Source organism: Microcebus murinus, chromosome 18 (assembly GCF_040939455.1).
Source record: "Microcebus murinus isolate Inina chromosome 18, M.murinus_Inina_mat1.0, whole genome shotgun sequence".
Taxonomy (NCBI): Eukaryota; Metazoa; Chordata; class Mammalia; order Primates; family Cheirogaleidae; genus Microcebus; species Microcebus murinus.
Genome location: NC_134121.1, coordinates 46,294,318 through 46,314,229, shown reverse-complemented (window position 1 = coordinate 46,314,229; position 19,912 = coordinate 46,294,318). Strand labels below are relative to the sequence as shown.

The following is a 19,912-nucleotide window of genomic DNA, read 5'->3' as shown; positions in this document are numbered from 1 at the left end:
GCAAGGCCCGCAGGAGCTGAGCCTGCCTTCGGTACCCAGTGCCGCCGCCCTCAGTATCTTCCTCCTTCCCCTTACTTGGACCCTCCTCTTTAATTCTGTGTGCTCGGGACTTTATCTGTCAGTTTGGGTGTAATAGTCCCATCTTGGAAGCCCACGGTGGCCGTGACAACTTACAGCCACGGAGCACCAGACAGACCGAGGCCACTTGTACAGTGCACTTTCTCACCTGCCCAGCAGCCTCTTTGGCGCTCAGTAACTTCAGAAAAAGTATTTCCATCCTAGTTGAAGTTAAAAAGTTGCTGTCAGCCCTAAAGGGTGGACTAGGGTGTGGATGGGTATACGGAGGAGAGGATGGGTGGAGAAAAGATACAGAAATCAGTAGTGTAAATGGCAAAATTAACTTTTCTTAACTGGAGACAATGGACACCAATGACTTGATGAAGGACTTTAAAATCAAGAGAAATTAAATGATGAGAGTGGGGCTATGACAGAAAATAGCAGTCTGAAGTTTATTCCAGGAAAAATGTTGAAAACCCCATGGTCTTTCTGAAAGATTAGGAGATAATGTCTTAACATTAGTGGTGTGTTTTTACTTAATGTCTTCATACCTGTAACCTTTTTCTTTCAGATGTCTGTGTGGTCAGGTAGATTGTATTGTCCTGTTTTATAGGTGAGGCACCTGAGGCAAATTGTGTGTGTGTTGGAGGTGGGGGGTTATCGATCTTGCCTGGTGCCTCATAGAACTAAGGGTGGGTCTTCCCCAGGCTTCTAGATTAGGATCACATAGAACTCAGATGCAGAAAAGAGAGAGAAGTGTTTGGAATGGTATTTATGCTCTTAATTTGAGAGGACACTTAAAAGGTGCTTGTCTTGCTTAGAATGTGTTTGGATTTACTCTTGGTGATTTTTAAGTGATGTCAAAGTCAGTTCCTTTGGAACAATGCCAGACCTCTAAGTTTTTCAGACACCTTGAGAACATCCTCATTTATTTTGAAGGGTGTGGTGCACTTCTTAGAAGATCTCAAAATAAAAGTGACTTTTAATTTTAGAAATAAGTACCCAGGTATATGTACCAGCACTTTTGTGAAACCAGACAGCAAGAAGCTGCCAAACTTTAGGTCATCTTCTGTTTTCTGATTATAAGGAGCAGTTCTAAAGAGGGGGTTTTGCCACTGGTATTGTCTGTTAAGAATTTGTGGGAGAGGCACCACAGGGACCCTGCCAAATGAGCCTTCATCTATTAAACAAAAATGTCTGGTTGGGCTGTTTCGCCTCAACAGATGGAGGTTTGGTTCCTCATTTTGGTTCTCCTGTTTGAACACTGACTCCTTTGTGATCTGCTTGGTGTGTTTATATATCATTTAATGCTGAGAAGATGGCTTGCCCTGATTGGTTGTCCAGCCCTAGGCAACTGTTGTGATTTTTTTTTTGGCAAGTGATAACAGTTCATCCCTGCCTAGGGTCTGGTGCGGGATCTGCAGAGATGTGAAAGAGGGAAAAGGGTTATCCAGGGTTGTTTTCTTCATTGTTGCCACCCTCTTAAGAGTGTTGTATCACTTTGGCCTGTGAAGTCACTTTTAATTTCCTATTTTTTTTCCTGTCTCAATGGACAGCACGTGGACTTTCCTGACAGCCTGCCCATCTTGATGAAACACTGACAGATTCATATTGGTCGCCTTGACAGAGGTTCTTTCTTGGGGAGAAAGTTCAGAAATCTTAAAACCAAATTCAGTCCTAAATAAAAAGTCTAAGTCAGCTCGATACACATACAGACAGCATATTTCTGCCAATGGCTTCCATCGTCTCAGAGCTGTTTTTTTTTTTTCCTGGCAAAAGGTTAAAATGCAACTAAAATTCTGCTTTCGTGATTAATAAGTCACTACCACAGTTGTGTCTGATGCTTCCTGTTTGCCCCATTTTAGTATTTCAGTTAAACTGGAAACATCTGAGCATTATGGGCACTTTTGATGGCACCAGTGTGAAACTGGCGGGGAAGGGGACAATTCCATGTTAGTAGATTTAGGGAGCTCCAAGGATGTCAGCCCCTGTGGTCTCCACACACCAAGATCCCTAGTAAGGGAATGGAATGAGATTGAGTGCTTTCAAGGGTGGACATTTAAAGTGATGCACGTGCAAAGGCGCTGCGTTTATTTGGTGATGCTGACTGAAATATTGAAAGCAGTAGCCTAGAAAGGGAAGGCCAGATATAGGGCAAATTGAGTAGAAGAACATTTCAGTTGAGCTGAGCAGGACTTTGAGGTATAGGGTCCTTACTTCTGGGCTTATTATTGCCTGAGTGCCAATGCAAAAAAAGTCATTTTTCTTCAGTAGCCTGTGTGTTCTTCTAGTTTAAAAGATCCTCTTCCCTTCTTGCTATTTTGCATCCCTTAATTCCTCAGCTCCCTGATATAAATCACTTGAAATTTTGTGGCATCAAAAGTAATCTAATAGCCAGCCTTTGTATTTTCTCACAGTACTCTTGTGAAGAAAGGCAGGGGCAAAGATAAGAAAAGTGAAGCCCAGTAAGGAGAAATAAGGTAGATGAGATTATTCAGGAAATCAGTGTCATGTCCAGAATCTAAACTCACTTTTCTTGACATCTAGTTCACTCCTTTTTCCAACTTGCTTGTGAAAGGATGAGGATTTTGAACATAACTAAACCAGGGTAGCAGTTTTATTTGTTTACCTATTTATTTATTATAACAGTTAATCATTCATTGGCATCAGTTGTTAAAATGAATAGCCTATTGTCTGGACAGGTCTGCTTATGCCCATTTTCCAGATGCAGAAACTAAGGCAGAGAGGTCAAGTGATTTTTCCAGAGCAATAGAGCAAGTCCATGATGTCTCTATGTCACATGTGGTGGTTTAGACTGTCAGATTAGACAGACTGGGGTCAGGTCCAGGTTTGCCACTGTCTGCCTGGGTGCCCTCAGGCAAATCACTTCACTTCTCTAAGCATTGGGTGTCTCATCCGTCAGTGGGATCAGAAATACTTCATCAGCTGTTTTGAGTAGAAAATGAGAGGCTATATGAACTCAGTGCCCAGCACATAATAAGCCACAGAACACAGTGGCTGTAGCTCTTGTTGTTGTTGTTGTTGTTAGTAGTAGTAGTAGAAGTAGTAAGAGCAGTAGTAGCTTTTGACTACTAACTACATTGTGACTAAACCTGTTTTCTGTAAGATGATGTCCAGAAGCGTCAGACTGCCTGACAGGACAAAGAGTCATTTTCTCAGCAGGACCTTCAGGGGGACATTTCTTCAGTCTAGAGGTTTTAGCTATCAATCAAGTTCTCCCTGTCTTACACTAAATACTGCCCTCACCACACTCCAGATGAGCCTGCAAAGGCCGCTCTTAGGGCCAAAGCCACTCTTAGGGCCTCCCAGGACTTTGAGCCAGAGGCAGAGTGGGGCCTGTCAAGTGGCCAAAGCTCCCCTCCTGGGTCCCAAGTATGGTTAAGTAGGTTCCTGCATTAACTGTGGAGGTGAGAAAAAGGAAAACACTGTGTAGTGTGTAAGTCCACAAGGACTTACTCTTCTTTGTTTGGGGACTAGGGGAGAAGATTTGGTTCTGTGTGGTGAGACTCTCACGACCACATGGCACTCCCAGCTCAGCACCCTTTCTCTCTTATAAATATGTCTTTGTCACCTTCTCTCCAGTACCATGTATGAGGCCCTGGATCTGCAGTTAGGGCTTTCAGATTTCCCTTTCAGTCTCATGGGAAGCCTGGCACTGTAGCACGTGCCTGTAGTCCCAGCTACTAGGAAGGCTGAGACAGAAGGATCGCTTGAGCCCACGAGTTTGAGTTCAGCCTGAGCAACATAGCAAGACCTTGTCTTAAATTATCTGGAGTAAGAATTGTTTGTAAAAACTAAAATTTAAATAAATAAATTTTTAAAATTAAAAATCTCACAGAAAAAAAAAAAAACAGTTTCATATTAGATTTTACAGTCTTTTTCCTCCTTAATACAAAACAAAAATACAGTCCCTCACCAGGCTGACATTCCCTTTAAATAACATTTTGTTTTCTCTTGGGGAAGCTGTCTTGATGGCCGAAAGAGTCATTTCTAAAGTGAAGCTAGTTTTTAGAAAAAATAGATCACCGGATGTCAAGCCTCATGTGGAGCTCGGTTCAGATGAAAATGAAACCAGCAGGCCTGACTTCAGGCTGGAGGTGAGAGGCAAGTGCATCTGGACCCTGCTCCGTAACTGGTTGGCCCCACAGACTGCATGTGATAGGTGCCTTAGTCATTTTCTAAGCAGCTTTGCTTAGGTGAACAGAGCACTTTCTCTGGAAGGTGAGTCACCCATGCAGGGGTGTAGGTGACAGGCGATATGTTCCCCTGCACAGTTGCAGAGGAAGTCCTGAGCAGACCTTGCTGAGAAGCCCTCTCTGCCAAAGATTGCCCTTATCCCAGCCCAAGGGCTATGGAAGCAGGGAGCAAACGGGAGGCTCCTGCCAGCGATGGACCCCCTGGCTAGGGGGTACACAGGTGGGGCCCAGAGCCCAGATCAGCAGTGTCACTGACTTCTGAGTCCAGCTACCTTGAGGGTGGAAAATGGCCCACCTCCAGTGACAGTCAGCAAAGAAGCAGGAGGGGAGCTTTGGCCCCGGGGAGCTGGGAAATCCCTTGGCAGAGAGATACAAACCCTATTTTGCTGTGAAAGACCCTTTGGGGAACACTTTGGTGTTCTGCCTTCCTTTGAGGCACCTGAGCTGGAGGCTCTGAGGAACTCCAGTGATTGGAAAGACTAAATTAAACCCTGGATCTCAGGAAACTTTGGAGTTCCGAGCCTGCAGCCACCTCAGTCATCTGCACTTCTAGGGCTAGTGTTTGGACTCAGAAAGAAGCGGCAGGGGGAACTCCTGAGCTGTCCCTTCCTCCCAGTTGCTAGTCACTATGGCTTCTGCTGACCATCTTCCCACTAAAACCATGATCAGGTTTAGTCCATCAGTCAGAAATTTTTTCAGACTCTGTCCTTGGACTAGTGCAGTGGCATTGAGCTTGACCGCTGATGGTCAGGGACATCTATAACCAGTGTCCAGGATCACCTGCAAGGTGGGCTTGAGTTTATAGAAGCTGCAGCAGAGGAACTGTTACTCCCTTGCAAGTGATCTTATTTCCTGTCTCCGCCAGGCTGCCCCCAGTCCCTGGCCCCCACACCCCATCGGTCTGGACTAAGTTGGGGCTGGCATGGCTAAATAACCTTAGACTTCACCTCTCTGTCAAGAAAGAGCTATTAGAATTACTAACTGGAAAAAATCATTAGCATTTTTTGCAATGAGAAAGTGCAAACGAGAAAATGGTGGCCCAAGAAAGCCAAATGGGTGGCCGAGGGCCACACGGCTAGTTAATGGTGGAGACTGAACTAAAACCCAGGCTCTTTTCACTGTGCTCTGCTGCCACTGAACAAAGGAACTACTCCTGGAGCAGGAATTTTACTTTTTTAACTGGCTCCTCCCTTTATTCCCCTACCCTGACCCATCACTCAGCCTTTCTGAGAGCTCTGCCAGGCCTGGGAAGGGCGGAGCCAGAGCAGCTGCTGCCCTGTGTCTGAGAAAAAGTAAACAGAAACCTATTTATTTGACACTCTCTTGTTCTAAGAGGTTCGTGTAATCAAAAGGAGGTCAAGGTTGATAAGAAAATACAATTCTGGGCAGGGTTTCCCGGAAGTCTCAAAGGTTGCCTGCACCTTTAGGGCACTTTCCTACCTTGCCAAGCACTGTCTCACCCAAAGTGGGCATTGAGTAAGTATTAGTGATTGATCGCCAGGATCCAGCCCACTGGGCACAGAGAAGCTCTTCTGCATCTTTCTTTTGTGAAGGTGGGGCATGTTGCCCATGGCACACAGGTGCCCTGAAGAGCCAGAGGTGGGGGTCATCCCAGCTCGATCAGTCTGGCTCCTCTCAGCGAGAGGTTCTTCCTTACAGGCAAAGTATGATGTCATATCTGATGGTGGCCCCCTGTGAGTGCAAAGAACTACTGTAGCCAAGATCCACCACCCACCTTCTGCCGACATTGACGGTTCCTTTTACTGGGCCAGAATTGAAAGGCTGATGCTTCTGGTTGATACTAGAGATAGCTGTGAGGCTTGGGAGGAAAGGGGGACTTAGCCAGCCTCAAGTGAGGATGTGGTTGCCAGTTAAGATTACAAATGGAGTCCTTTGGCCCAGGGAGTTAATTAGATGAACCAGCTCCTTGAGCCCATGTCCAGCAGCCTCAGCTGGCCCGTGCTGTGCTGTGAGAGTTGGGGACAGCTTTACAAAGATTAATGTAAAAGATAAGAGGCTCCTGTACCACCTCCCTCTAGCATGTATATGCAAATCTGAGCCCAGATGGAGATTGTCCAGAAGGGTCATTTTCTCAAGCAATTAGAAGTAATTGGGTCTCTAGGTCAGCATTTGGGAACAAGGACATCAGGGGTGGTTCAGCGGCCAGCTTGCAGGACACCTTCTTGCTGGGGTACAGTTAAAATACAGCCACCATGCTGTGACCCCTTTTGCAAGGAGGTGGCTCCATCCCCTCCAGCTTGCCAGGTGATTGGACAGTGTGGACACTCGTATCCCAGTCCAGCCAGGCTCTCAGAGCCTGTGGCATTCATTTATTCCTCGGGAGCGTGTCAGTCCTTCTTTCACTCAGGGACGCTTGCCAAGTGTGTCAAATAGAAAACTGATCACAGCTGAGGCGCTTCCCGCCAGGTGCTCACGGGGGAAAACAGGCACGGAAGCCCACACGTTACATGTCAGCCCCCATGCTAGGCCGTGAGCACAATGGTGGGAGCTGGCGGGGAGCAGGAGGCCACCACGGCCCAGTAGCCTTCCTTCCCCAGCCTGAGCTAGCACTGTTGGGCACAGGGCGCCTCGCAGGGAAGCAGCCTATTCTGCAGGTGTCTGGGCAGGAACCCCTTAGCGTTTCTCTTGTCCTGGGGCCTTGTACCACTTGTCGGAAGCTCTTGGAATAAGAGCTTGATGGCAATCTGGAAACTTCAGCACTCTGGGGGAAAGGGATACATTTTCGGAAATGTAGGCACAGTCCGTAGAAATGTGCTTATAGTTCAGAGCAGAAGCAGGCAGTGAATAGCCAGCTAGCTATTAAAGACAAGGCTGAACTCTCCCACCCTTCCAGGCTGGAGCAGAGAGGACAATGACCACACTGGCAAATCCCACGGGCTTGGTGCCAATGAGTCAGGATCATAGGCAGGTGGATCAAGGCGTGACCCTTGACAGTGCTTCTTTGTAACTAGGTTCAGCATTCTAAGAAGGCCTTTCTGGGATTATAAGAGGGAAAGCTCTCATCTGCCTTAGTCGCCATCATCTCCCCACTGGCTGGCACAGTGCTTGGAACGTGGTAGCCACTGGGCAAGTATTATTGAATGAAAGTACAAGACTCAGGCCGGGCACAGTGGCTCACACCTATAATTCTAGCACTCTGGGAAGCCGAGGTGGGAGGATCGCTCAAGGTCAGGCGTTCAAAACCAGCCTGAGCAAGAGCGAGACCCCATCTCTACTAAAAATAGAAAGAAATTAGCCAAACAACTAAAAATATATAGAAAAAATTAGCCAGGCATGGTGGCGCATGCCTGTAGTCCCAGCTACTCAGAAGGCTGAGGCAAAAGGATTGCTTGAGCCCAGGAGTTTGAGGTTGCTGTGAGCTAGGCTGACGCCATGGCATTCTAGCCCCAGCAACAGTGTGAGACTGTGTCTCAAAAAAAAAAAAAAAAAAGTACCAGACTCAAATCCAAACTCCTCCTAACTAGGTCCTGCGAGCCTGAGAGAGGATGAGAGAGCCACAGGTTGTTTCACAATTCAGCCTCCTTTACCAAGGAATCGGGCTGAGATCCTCTGAAAATATGACAGGGATGTCATGTCCCATGTCCCAAGCCTTCGCTCCCTTCCCAGGGAAGGGAACAATATGATCCCTTATTATAAAGGGACCCCTTGCCACTCATGTTCTCAAGCTGGTTACTCGTGCCAGCTTGTCAAAGAGTGCGTAGGGCAGCATCTGAAACTAGGGACAGGGTCACGGTTCCCACACCAAAGGGCCAAGCTGGACCCGTGCTTCCCTCCATTCCCCCCATGCGTTGGAAGCCTTCCGTGGAAAGCTGACTTGTTTGGGTTTCTTGTTTATTCTGAAGTTCCTCAAACTAGTTCCTCAATTTTAGAACCAGTCACTAGTGACTACAATGAACTTGAAGCCTCCTCCCATATAGGGAGCCCTAGCCTATCTTTCTTCATCTTGTCTTGATTCAGGTGTCCCCCGCTTGAAGCCACTCCCACCTGTAAAAACCAGGTTTCCAAACCTAGAACAAGGCAGGTGGTTGGTATTTCAGCAGGATTGACCGTAGCCTAGGGAATTGCTCCTCGCTCCGAATCCAATCCAAAAGGTTAAATAAGGAGAGTTGTTTTTCACAACCAGCACGTTGCTTGTACAGATGACCTCAAGGCTTGGCAAGATCACAAAGTACATTTTGACTCATCAAAGAAACTGGTTGTGTTTGGCATGATTTTAGTGTCGAGGGCAGTTTGTGGCATTGTAGTCTTCGGAAAGTGGTCATTGTTGAGTGGTATACACCGCAGGCCCCACTTAATCAGAATATCCACTTACACAAAATACCCTAACTTACAGATTTCAATGACATTTGAAGTTTTGTGTGTGTGACATACATAAAAAAATTTCTCGCTGCTTATTGTATAAAATGAAGTGCACATGTGCTGGCTTTTTTTCTTGATACTACTTTCCCCCTCATGTTCTCTTGCATTCCAATCGCACATTGGTCTCTCTGGATCAAGGATGTCCCCTGTGGCATCTTTTCAATTGCTGTTGGCTCTCCTAGTGCAAAGGATTTTTTTTTTTTTTCTGAGACAGAGTCTCACTTTGTTGCCCAGGCTAGAGTGAGTGCCATGGTGTCAGCCTAGCTCACAGCAACCTCAAACTCCTGGGCCCAAGCAATCCTGCTGCCTCAGCCTCCGGAGTAGCTGGGACTACAGGCATGTGCCACCATGCCCAGCTAATTTTTTTTTCTATATATATTAGTTGGCCAATTAATTTCTTTCTATTTATAATAGAGATGGGGTCTCGCTCAGGCTGGTTTCGAACTCCTGACCTTGAGCAATCCGCCCACCTTGGCCTTCCAGAGTGCTAGGATTATAGGCGTGAGCCACTGTGCCCAGCCCATGCAAAGGATTTGAAAGTTGATTTGAAAATGCCATTGTAACATTTTTCTTTTAAAGCCTATAAAATGCCCGATATCAGGGGGCCTGGCAACACAGTATTGATCACATTTTTGAAGATAGAAGTTGATGCTTAGCCGGGGCAATAGCGAGACCCTGTCTCTACAAAAAATAGAAAATTAGCCGGGCAGGTGGCGTGTACCTGTGGTCCTGGCTACTTGGGAGGCTAAAGCAGGAGGATCACTTGAGCTCAGGAGTTGGAGGCTGTAGCGAGCTATGATCTCATCACTGCGCTCTACCTCAGGCAACAGAGCAAGACCCTGTCTCAAAACAGAAGAAGAAAAAGTTGTTATAAAAGAACAGCAGATAGGCTCAAGAAGCCTAGAGCCAGACTTTATATTAATAACATGAATGGCAAATTTGAGCTTTATCATAGAATTGGTCCTTGGGGTGGCCCCAGCTATGTCGGACATGAGTAGGCTAAAGAACACAGGCCTGCCAGCAGTCCAGCTTAGAGTCTTTGCTTCTCATTGTCATTTTAAAGTTGCCTTTTCCAGAACATAGGCTGGCTGTGTATGTGCTTCCTAATTAAGGTGCTTCCTCCTAGGTCAATCCCTGGGCTTCTCACTAACAAACCTTTGGCTTGTGACAGCTTCACATTTGGTTCTCAATTTTTAAAGCTTAAATCATTTGGAAGATTAAGTGTCATGGTTAAGACTATGGGCTTTGCCATAAAAGTCCCATGTGAGAATCCTGCTGCTGCCACTTCCCTGCAATGTGGCCTTGGGCAAATTACTTGACCTGCTGAACCTCAGTTTCTCCCCACCCCATGAAGGAATGATGTTAGTGGCTTGCTCACAGAGTTGCAAGGTTCAAGAAATACTGCATGTGTTACCTAGTACATACATAGCAGGCAATAATAGCAGCCATTATTATTAATCTGTATTATTATTGACAGCTAGAATTGTAGCTGTCAGTAATTGTGTGTATACAAACTCTGTTCAGAAAGTATCCAGCCATTGTTAATATAATGAGAACGGTTACGTGGCTGGATACTTTCCAGACAGCCCTCGAATAAATAGCAGTGGATTGTTGAAAACACCCAAAGATGACCAAAGGATGACTAATTTCAATTCTAGCTGCCAAGGAATTGTAGGTCCCGGTCCATCATGCACCAGCGGGTCATTCCTCAGTCCATTCAGGGCTATGGCACTGCAAGTGGAGATGGAGCCAGGTGGAATGTGTTTAATGCTCTTTCAAGGCCATCCTAGGGGTGGCCCTTTTCTTGCTGATCATTCTGCCCGTCTGTTCTCAGGATTCTCCTCCTCTGCCTGTGACAGTGTTTGTTCCAGACTTTCCGTCTGATACTAGTAGCTGTGGCGGGTAGGTTTCAGCTCTGCATGGGCAAGGACTTTCAAACAAGCCACACTTCCAGTCACAGCAAAGACCACTCATAATAGCTTCCGTCTCACTGGAGGTTCCACTAATGTTTACTGAGTGCCCACGGCATGCCAGGCACTGTATTGTATAATTTAAACATTGTTTGTTGCGTTTGATGGTCCTATAAAATCCTGTTACATAGGGTTGAGGATCTCTATTTTATAGATGAGACCCGTCTAAGTCTCAGATTAAGTGACCTGCCCATTGTCACACACCAGAGTGTTGAGAGACTAAGATTCAAACTCAGATCTTTTGACTCCATGGCCATCCTATGTAGCTAGATAGCCATCCCTCGTGATTAGTAAGGGGTATGTTGAAAAATACTACTTTCAAGGGCCCTGCTGATTTTGTGATTCTTTTATCCTTTATTTATGCATCATTCATTTTCTTCTCAACTAGATTGGAAGCACCTTGCAGGCAAGGATAGTATCTATCCAGCAAATAACTAATATAATGTTTGGGAACCCCCTGTCTGATGCTGCCTACTTCCCTGACACATAGAAACAGGACAGAAAAGATGGCCCACTAACAAAAAGGTCACCAAGAAATTCCAATCCCAGGAATTTACCACCTAGAATTATTTGTACAGGTATACAAAGATATGAAGAAGGGTGAGGTTTTTTGTAGTATTACTTATAAGGGGAAAATTAGAAACAAAGTCTATCCATAGAAGAATAGATAGAGAAATGATGTTACATCTGCGCCATGATCTTATGGAACCATTAAAATGAGTGACATAGATCTACATATGTTGAAATGGAACAGTATCCATAACATATCGTTAAGTGAAAGATGCAACTTGTGTAATATTGTGTATGCATAGTCCCATGTTTATTTTAAAAATAGTCCCCAATTATATATTTCTATGTGTATAGTAATGGAGCCAGAAGAATTTACATGAAACTTAAGTGTTTCTTACATTGAAGGGAAAAGGGGATGGTGCAGAGATTGTTGTTGTGGGTTTGTTTTTTTGGTTTTGTTCCAGGTTTTTTTCCTCTATATGCTTTTGAATTATTTACCTTTTTACAATGAACAGCTATTACTTTTGTACTTCAAAAAAAATTTTTTTAAAGCAGGGTCAGAAATTATATATAAGGGACATAGGAAAGGTTAACCAGGAAAACTTGCCTCCCGTGGGTTTCCCAGACTGGGGCCAGCCCTCCAGTGCCACCCCCTCACGAAAGCAGCGGAGAAGGGCTGGTGCCTTTCTCTCTGGTCCACTTCTGCTTTTTTTCACTCTTTATGGGGCCACTCATGCCCACGAGCATCCCTTACCTCCAGCTGCATGCATTTGTCATTGGTTGATTATAACTAAAAGCAGGAAGCCATAGCCATCAGAGTTGAGGACGGCTCATCAAGCCATCTCTGAGCACCTTCCTTCTCCCTTGAGTCACAACTGATAAAACTCACAGTCCCCAGGGGAGAACCAGAAAGGGAGTAAAATGGAAACCAAAACCAGCAGGGGCAAGCTCGCCCATCTCCAGCCTTCTGTTTTAGTGGCCAGCTGCCAGAACTCAGCCACAGAGGTCCTGGCAAGGTTTCCAGGGTGGGGGGGGAAGCAGTTCATCACATATTTATTACCCCATTCTCAAATGTGGACCAAATGCCTCCTAAATTCTCAGCCTATAACAAGAGATCCTCCTAGCACTCTGGGAGCCCGAGACGGGTGGATTGCTAGAGGTCAGGAGTTCGAAACCAGCCTGAGCAAGAGCGAGACCCCGTCTCTACTATAAATAGAAAAAAATTAATTGACCAACTAATATATACAGAAAAAATTAGCTGGGTATGGTGGCTCATGCCTGTAGTCCCAGCCACTCGGGAGGCTGAGGCAGAAGGATTGCTTGAGCCCATGAGTTTGAGGTTGCTGTGAGCTAGGCTGACGTCACGCACTCACTCTAGGCTGGGCAACAAAGCGAGACTCTGTCTCAAAAAAAAAAAAAAATCAATAAATAAATAAATAAATAATAAATAAAAGAGATCCTTTTTTAGTTATAACCTGTTTTTATTATAAAAGTAATGCTCCACAGAGGCCAAGCATAGTGGCTCACACCTGTAATCCTAGCACTCTGTGAGGCTAAGGTGGGAGGATTGCTTGAGGTCAGGAGTTTGAGACCATCCTGAGCAAGAGTGAGACCCTGTCTATACTAAAAATAGAAAAGTTAGCCGGGCATTGTGGTACGTGCCTATGGTCCCAGCTACTCAGGAGGCTGAGGCAGGAGGATCACTTGAGCCCAGGAATTTGAGGTTGCAGCGAGCTATGATGACCCCACTGCATTCTACCCAGGGCCACAGAGTAAGACTCTGTCTCAAAAAAAAAAAAAAAGAAAAAGTAATACTCCACAGAGAACTGTAGAGGAATATACAAGAAACCGGTAGCAGGCATCTCCTCAGAGGAATGGAGGAGGGGCGCGTGGGACTTAACGCTTTTCATTATATATCCTTTTTTTTAACCACTTAGAAACATTATCTGTTAAAAAATGAAAGCTAAGGAAATGTATACTCACTGAAAAAATGTGGAAAACATTAGACAGTTATAAAAATATTAACGAGCCCACATTCACAAGCCCACCACCAAGAAAGAACCATTGGTACATGTCTATGCTTGATGTCTGTGTTTTTATAAATGTTGGTATATACAGATACATGCATGTGGGATCACACTTTAAATATAATCATGTCCTTTCTCTATTAACATTGTATCCCGGGCCGGGCACCGTGGTTCACACCTGTAATTCTAGCATTCTGGGAGGCTGAGGCGGGCGGATCGCTCAAGGTCAGGAGTTCAAAACCAGACTGAGCAAGAGCAAGACCCTGTCTCTACTAAAAAGAGAAAGAAATTAATTGGCCAACTAAAAATACATAGAAAAAAAAATTAGCCAGGCATGGTGGCGCATGCTTACAGTCCCAGCTACTTGGGAGGCTGAGGCAGAAGGATTGCTTGAGCCTTGGAATTTGAGGTTGCTGTGAGCTAGGCTGACACCACAGCACTCTAGACCAGGCAACAAAGTGAGATTCTGTCTCAAAAAAAAAAAAAAAAAAAACGTTGTATCCCGGCCGGGCTCAGTGGCTCAGGCCTGTAATCCTAGCACTCTGAGAGGCCGAGGTGGGAGGATTGCTTGAGCTCAAGAGTTTGAGATCAGCCTGAGCAAAAGCAAAACCCCATCTCTATTAAAAATAGAAAAAATTAGCCAGGTGTGGTGGCATACGCCTATAGTCCCAGCTACTCAGGAGGCTGAGGCAGGAGGATCACTTGAGCTCAGGAGTTCAAGGTTACAGAAAGTTATGATCATGCCACTGCACTCTAGTCTGGGTGACAGAGCACTACCCTGTCCATAAAAAAAAAAAATACTCTGAACCTCTTTGATTATGCATCTGTTTGCTCCATACATAGATCGCAGTTGTGTGAGTTGTACACACAAAAAGTGTGTGTCTTCTTATCTTCGCTCAGTTTGATGCTTTATCGTCTCCAGAGTTCCCTACATTATTTCATTGGATGAGTAAAGGGCAGTGAGGGTGTGATTAAGGGCCAGGGTGAGGATGAGGAAAGAATCAGGTGCTGTGAGTGGTCAGAAAAGGAGGCCATCGCCAGTGCAGTGGAGCTGCTGGGAGGAGCTTCCTGAAGGTGGGGGCTGAGCCTCGCTCTGAAGGACAGCGGGTTGTGCAGGGTGCCCACACAGCGACATGGCACACGTGGAGACCTGTAGAGTGGAGTAGTGAGGGGAGGTTGTGGAGAGATCAGACTGGCCAAAGCCAAACCCTGTGTTTGGGGAAACAGTGGTCAGATAGATTATGGACCACAGAGTTGGGACTGGGCCCATAAGCAGTGCAGAGCCAACAGATATCTTTGAGCTTGAGGTCGTCTTAAGGATGTAATGTTTCAGAATTAGCTTGGCACCAGCGTGGGGTGGGCAGAGAACGAGGAGAAGCTGGAAGTGGGTACCTATGCTAATAGGCTAGATGTGAGGTCATTGCCTTGAACACCTGAGGGGGCCTTGTGTTTCTGCAGGCCTGGGTAGCCAGCATTGTCGGGCGTGTGGTGGAAATTGGAGGACAGTCATAAATTATATTCCATAAATTTTATCCCATAAATCTTATTTACCCTGCAGGTTGAACTGTGGAATTGGCAGCGAGACTGCGTTTTTGTGGGCATGTCGGCTTTCTTTTTTATAATTGATCTGTACGATTTGAGTGATTGATGTACCTTCACATTTCATATCCTCCTTAATGGAAGATGTTTCACAGAAATTGCTCTCCTGGGAAGCAGGCTTCAAGCTGGCCGGTGAGACAGGTTTTGGGATTCCTCCAGCTGAGTGTCACTCCCAGCGCCAGCGTGCAGGCCCCAGTAATGCCCCTTCCTCCTTCCTCAACATGTGCTCCTATGTCCCGATGATCACACAGAGAGTCTGTCTCTCTGCCCAAGGGAAAGAGTTAAGCAAGCCTTCCAGAGGCCTGTAACTTGTGGTATTGTCTGTGGCCCAGGCCAGGGCAGGACTTCTGTACCAATGGCGCGGTTTTCATTTAAGGCCCAGCAGCCACCTTCCGCCCCTACCCTGTAGGTACCTGCATCTGGTTCTCTGCCCCCAAGTCTGGGTAGAATACAGAATTATACCTGTCATTCTTCTGAGAGTTTAAATTCTGGGATGCGTGTGAGGACCAAGTGTGTTTCCATGAGCTGAACTCCATCTCCAGCCTCCTCTGCAGCTACCCAACTTAAGCTTTCCCCCCAGCAACTTCGAACTATTTGTGATTCCTACACAAACTCACCTCTGTGCCTTGCCCTGTGCCATCCCCTCTGCTTGGAATACCCTCTCCTGTTTCTTAAGTAATTTTTGCTCACCCCTTGAGACTCGGCCTCCTTTAGGAAGCCTTTCCTGACACCTCCCAGGCCGGGTGTGTGTGTTTTCCCATTGCATCTGCTGTGTGTCTCTCTGTCCTTGTGATCTTCTAACTACATGTCTCTTTCCCCCAGTAGACTGTAAGCTCCTCAGGGACTGCAGAGTCTTCCTCCGTGTACTCCCAGTGCGCAGCACAGCGCCCAGCACATGCCCAAGGACTGCTGGCGTAAGCCCCTGCAGCGCTCTGCAGTTGCACAGGACGCTTTGAAGCCAGCACCTTACTCAACATACAGCCTCAAGCTGCCTCCAGTCATTGGATTTGCGGCTCTTTACTGCGTGCCTATAAGTGATCATAGCTTTTTGTCTTATGTATTTTGTCAGATATGAATATTACCTGTTTTTGTTTAGTGTTGGCCTGGCATATCTTTCTATCCCTTTATTTCTAACTTACCTATATTTTGTTTTGTTTCTTTTATTTATTTATTTTTATTATTTTTTTTTTTTTTTGAGACAGAGTCTCGCTCTCTTGCCTGGGCTAGAGTCCCATGGCGTCAGCCTAGCTCACAGCAACTTCAACCTCCTGCCTCAGCCTCCCAAGTAGCTGGGACTACAGGCACGTGCCACCATGCCCAGCTTATTTTTTCTATTTTTAGTTGTTTGGGTAATTTCTTTCTATTTATAGTAGAGACGGAGTCTCGCTCTTGCTCAGGCTGGTCTCGAACTCCTGAGCTCAAGCAATCCTCCCGCCTTAGCCTCTCAAAGTGCTACAATTACAGGCGTGTGTTTTGTTTCTTTTAAAAAGAGCCATCTCGCTGGATCTTTTTAAATCCTGTCTGATTGTCTGTTTTTTAAATTATTCGTGTATATTGTGCTTAATGATATATTAATATTTTGACTTATTTCTGCTACCTTAACTTGTGTTTTCACTTTATATTTATTGTCCTTTTTGCTTCTTGTCCCCCCACCCCTTGCTTTCTGTCACAATGACAAAGTTTTCTATTTTTTCTTCTTTACCCTTCTGGTTTGAAAAGTTCTGAATTGTATATCCATTATTATAGTAATTAACTCTTAAATTTTAATATACATACTTAACTGTAATTTTTTTCTAATAAAATGTAAACATTTTCAAATGTAAATTCCACCAAAAGACGAGGATTTTATTACTCTTTACTCATGGAACAACACACTCTATTCTTCTTCCTTATTATTGTTGTCTAGATTTTAATGTTCTAAAATACTTTAAACTAATGTTTCTGTTCAATTGTTTAATTAAATTGACTGACGCATCGTATCTGTGCCTGCCAACTTGCATGCCACTTCTTTTCTGTTGTTTACTTTTCTTCTTTCCAAAACACATCCTTCAGTGGTTCTTTCAATGAAGGTGGCACCGTCCCCCCTAGAACTCTTGTTTGCATGTGTGTATTTGATTGTTTTAAGAAAATGAAATGACCTGTTAAACTAATCAAGTTGAAAATCATAACATCTAGAAGCATGTACTGGTATAACTCAACTAGAAGTCTGACACATTTATTGCTGATTCAACCCTTAATGATGAGAACCCTAATTTTTAGTTCTTGTGCTTCCTGCCTACACAGCTAAGAAATTATTACCAACAGTAGATGGGCAGATCCTAAAGTAAAATAGGGATGGTAATGTCCATGTGGGTGGTAATATCCACATGGGTAGTAAGTAATATTACTCAGGTCCTGGATGGTCCAGTTACCTCTGCCAACAAGCTTTTATTATGGAAAGGAACTGGTGGTCCTTGGGAGTGGGCCAGCAGTGTCCTGGCTTGAGCCCTAACCCCATGTTACATGCTCTAGTTGTATAAATTGAGCCTCATTTGTTCTTTCAAGTAATGTACCTCTCTGGGCCTTAGTTTTTTTCATCTGTGAAATGGAGATAATATTCCCAACCTTGCAGAGTTGCAGAGAAAGCACCTAGCACAGTGCCCAGCACACAGAAGAAACTTATGAATGGCGGTGGTTATCACATTCCATGGCACTCAGGAGACACTCGTTGAACACTTGTTGAGTGCCTGCAGAAGCCAACTATAAAAGGCTTCCCTGGGGAGATAGGTCTCAAAGGATGGTTGAGATCTGGACAGACATTAATAAAGGAGGAAGGCAAGAAGGCATTCCCTGTGGGAGGAACAGAGTGAGCAGAGGAAGAGATTCAGAGGTTGCTCACTGCTGCCTGGCTCAGGCAAGTGAAGGGATCGGTCTGGCACACAGGCTGGGAGCGGGGCCTGGGGGAGGGCAGGCAGGGCAGAAAGGGGAGCCACGGCTGAACTCGTATGAGGACCTCTGGGGCTGCCTAGCCAGATGGCTGTTTTGCCAGGGCAGCTCTCTCTCTGCCTGCCACTTGCTGTTGGTTCCCATCTGCACAGCCCCACATTTTTGATAGGCAGAGGCTTGCCCATTGTGGCCTGATGGCCAGACGAGCTGAAGGCTTAAAAGAGGAAGTCAGGAGAAGATTGGTTTGTAACTAATATCTTACTAAGGAAGTTGAGTCATTCTACTTCTGCTATTTATCCCCTCTGGGCATTCAGAGGAGGACAAGTTTTGACTTCCAGATGAAATAATCGTGAGAGAGATTTGCCATGGCCGCTTAGTGGACATTTTCAAGATGGCTCTGTAAGACAGATATTTATTTCTCTTTCATACACAGTGTTGAATGACTCTAAGTGTTGAATGACTTATGTAAGGCACCAAACGCCGTGACTGTATGGCGCTGAAACAGAGAAGTCCCATCATCTCAGTGATGGCTTTTAGTAGCTTGGTGACAGGCAAGGGAGTGAACATTCAGTCATAGCATCTTCTATTGGCCAGGCACACTGACTGGCATTTCATGTACTCTCCCTCGTTCAGTCCTGAAACAACCTCAAGAAGCTAATAGAAGAATCTCAGAGAAGCGAAGTGGCCTGCTCAAGGTTTAGATGCAGGCTCAGAAGGCAAAAGCCTGGGTTCAACGCCATCTTTGCAACCTGTAACTGCCTAACTTTTTTAACATGCTACCGAACTTCTCCAAGCCATTTCTTCACATCTGAAAGTGAGATTAAAATGGTAGATGCTCAGTAAATATTGACAATTACTATTCTGAATTGGAGTCATCCAGCCCTCAAATAATCCTGACAAATGGGCTAAGTTCTCAGAAATAAAAGAAACCTCAAATGATTTCCTAGGCCACTGGTTTCCAAACTCTTTTTGTGGAGACCTAGGATTCTACAGATGTCCTTGGTGGATGAAGGGAGGCTGAGCGTGTGGCGCACTTGCCCACCTCCTTTAGCCAGAGCAGCTGTTCTGATGTGACTTACATGCCAGTTGCATGCTTCTAGCTCTTTCAGACATTGGAAGTCGAGGTATGATTTCATTTGACAAAAATGGTCCCCCTGCTCTTTAAAAAAAAAAAAAAAAAACTTGCCAAGGGTAGAACCCATAACTTCTGGTTCCTAATCTGGCATTTTTACTGTACTAGGCTTACCAAAACAGGGAACTGAAATATGATACATTTTAGAAAGGTTATCATCTTAAAGATCAACATTTAAAATAATACTTTTGCATCTTCCAATGAATAAAAAATTCATTTAGTCTAAGCCCCATTCCTGTCCCAGAATCCAAGGAACAGAAATTTTGCTGTCAGAGAAAACATTGTTGTCTTAGCCTCAGACCAGCACTTTCCAATAGAATTTTCTGCAGTGATTGAAATGTTCTTTATCTGTATTGTCCAATATGGTAGTTAATGTAACAGAGGAAGTGATTTTTTAATTTTATTTCATTTTAATTAAATATAAATAGCCACATGTTGCTAGTGGCTACCATTTTGAACAGTGTAGCCTTAGAGTAAAGAGCAGGGGTCAAGTGACATCCTGGCCCCTTGGCATCAGAATCGTCCAGAGAATGTGTATGACGAACAGATTCTGGGCCTTGTGCCCAGTGACTCTGATTCAGTAGGTCTAGAAGGAGTGCATTTTAAGAACTCAATCTGGTTGTTCTAACTTGCAGTCCGTTTGGAAACTGCTACATTAGAGAGCTTTCCTTGGAATGAAAGAGTAGAGCCAGAATCAGGCATTTAGCCCCAGTCTGATCTTCTAAGGAGACTAGAGCACCCTTAGTGGAAGAATGGAAGACCCCTAGAGAATGTGGGGGAAGCTCAGACCAAGTCTTCCCTGGAAAAATGCAAATTGCATATAGTTTCTGGGGCTCACAGACTTCCCTGAAGCTATCCTTAACCCCAGATTAAGAAACCCTCATACAAATATGCCCACAGGTCGATCTGGTACCATCTAGGTCATTCCTACCCCCAGACTTCTCCAGGGGCCATGGACACATCACAGAAGGGAGAGCATGCAGTGTGTATATGCCAGGCCTAAAAGAATACTGAATTCTCCTTTCCTTTCCTGTTTTGTTTGCTTGGGTTTGTGGGTGAGCCGAGTGGTTTGGCTGTTGCCACTGCTCACGTCCT

The 19,912-nt window shown here is 45.2% G+C and overlaps 1 protein-coding gene across 2 annotated transcripts in view; it reads left to right on the top strand.

The window, feature by feature from the left end:
- Positions 1-19,912, top strand: part of MAP3K14 (mitogen-activated protein kinase kinase kinase 14) — a 42,486-nt gene that overhangs the window by 708 nt on the left and 21,866 nt on the right. The window lies entirely within an intron of this gene.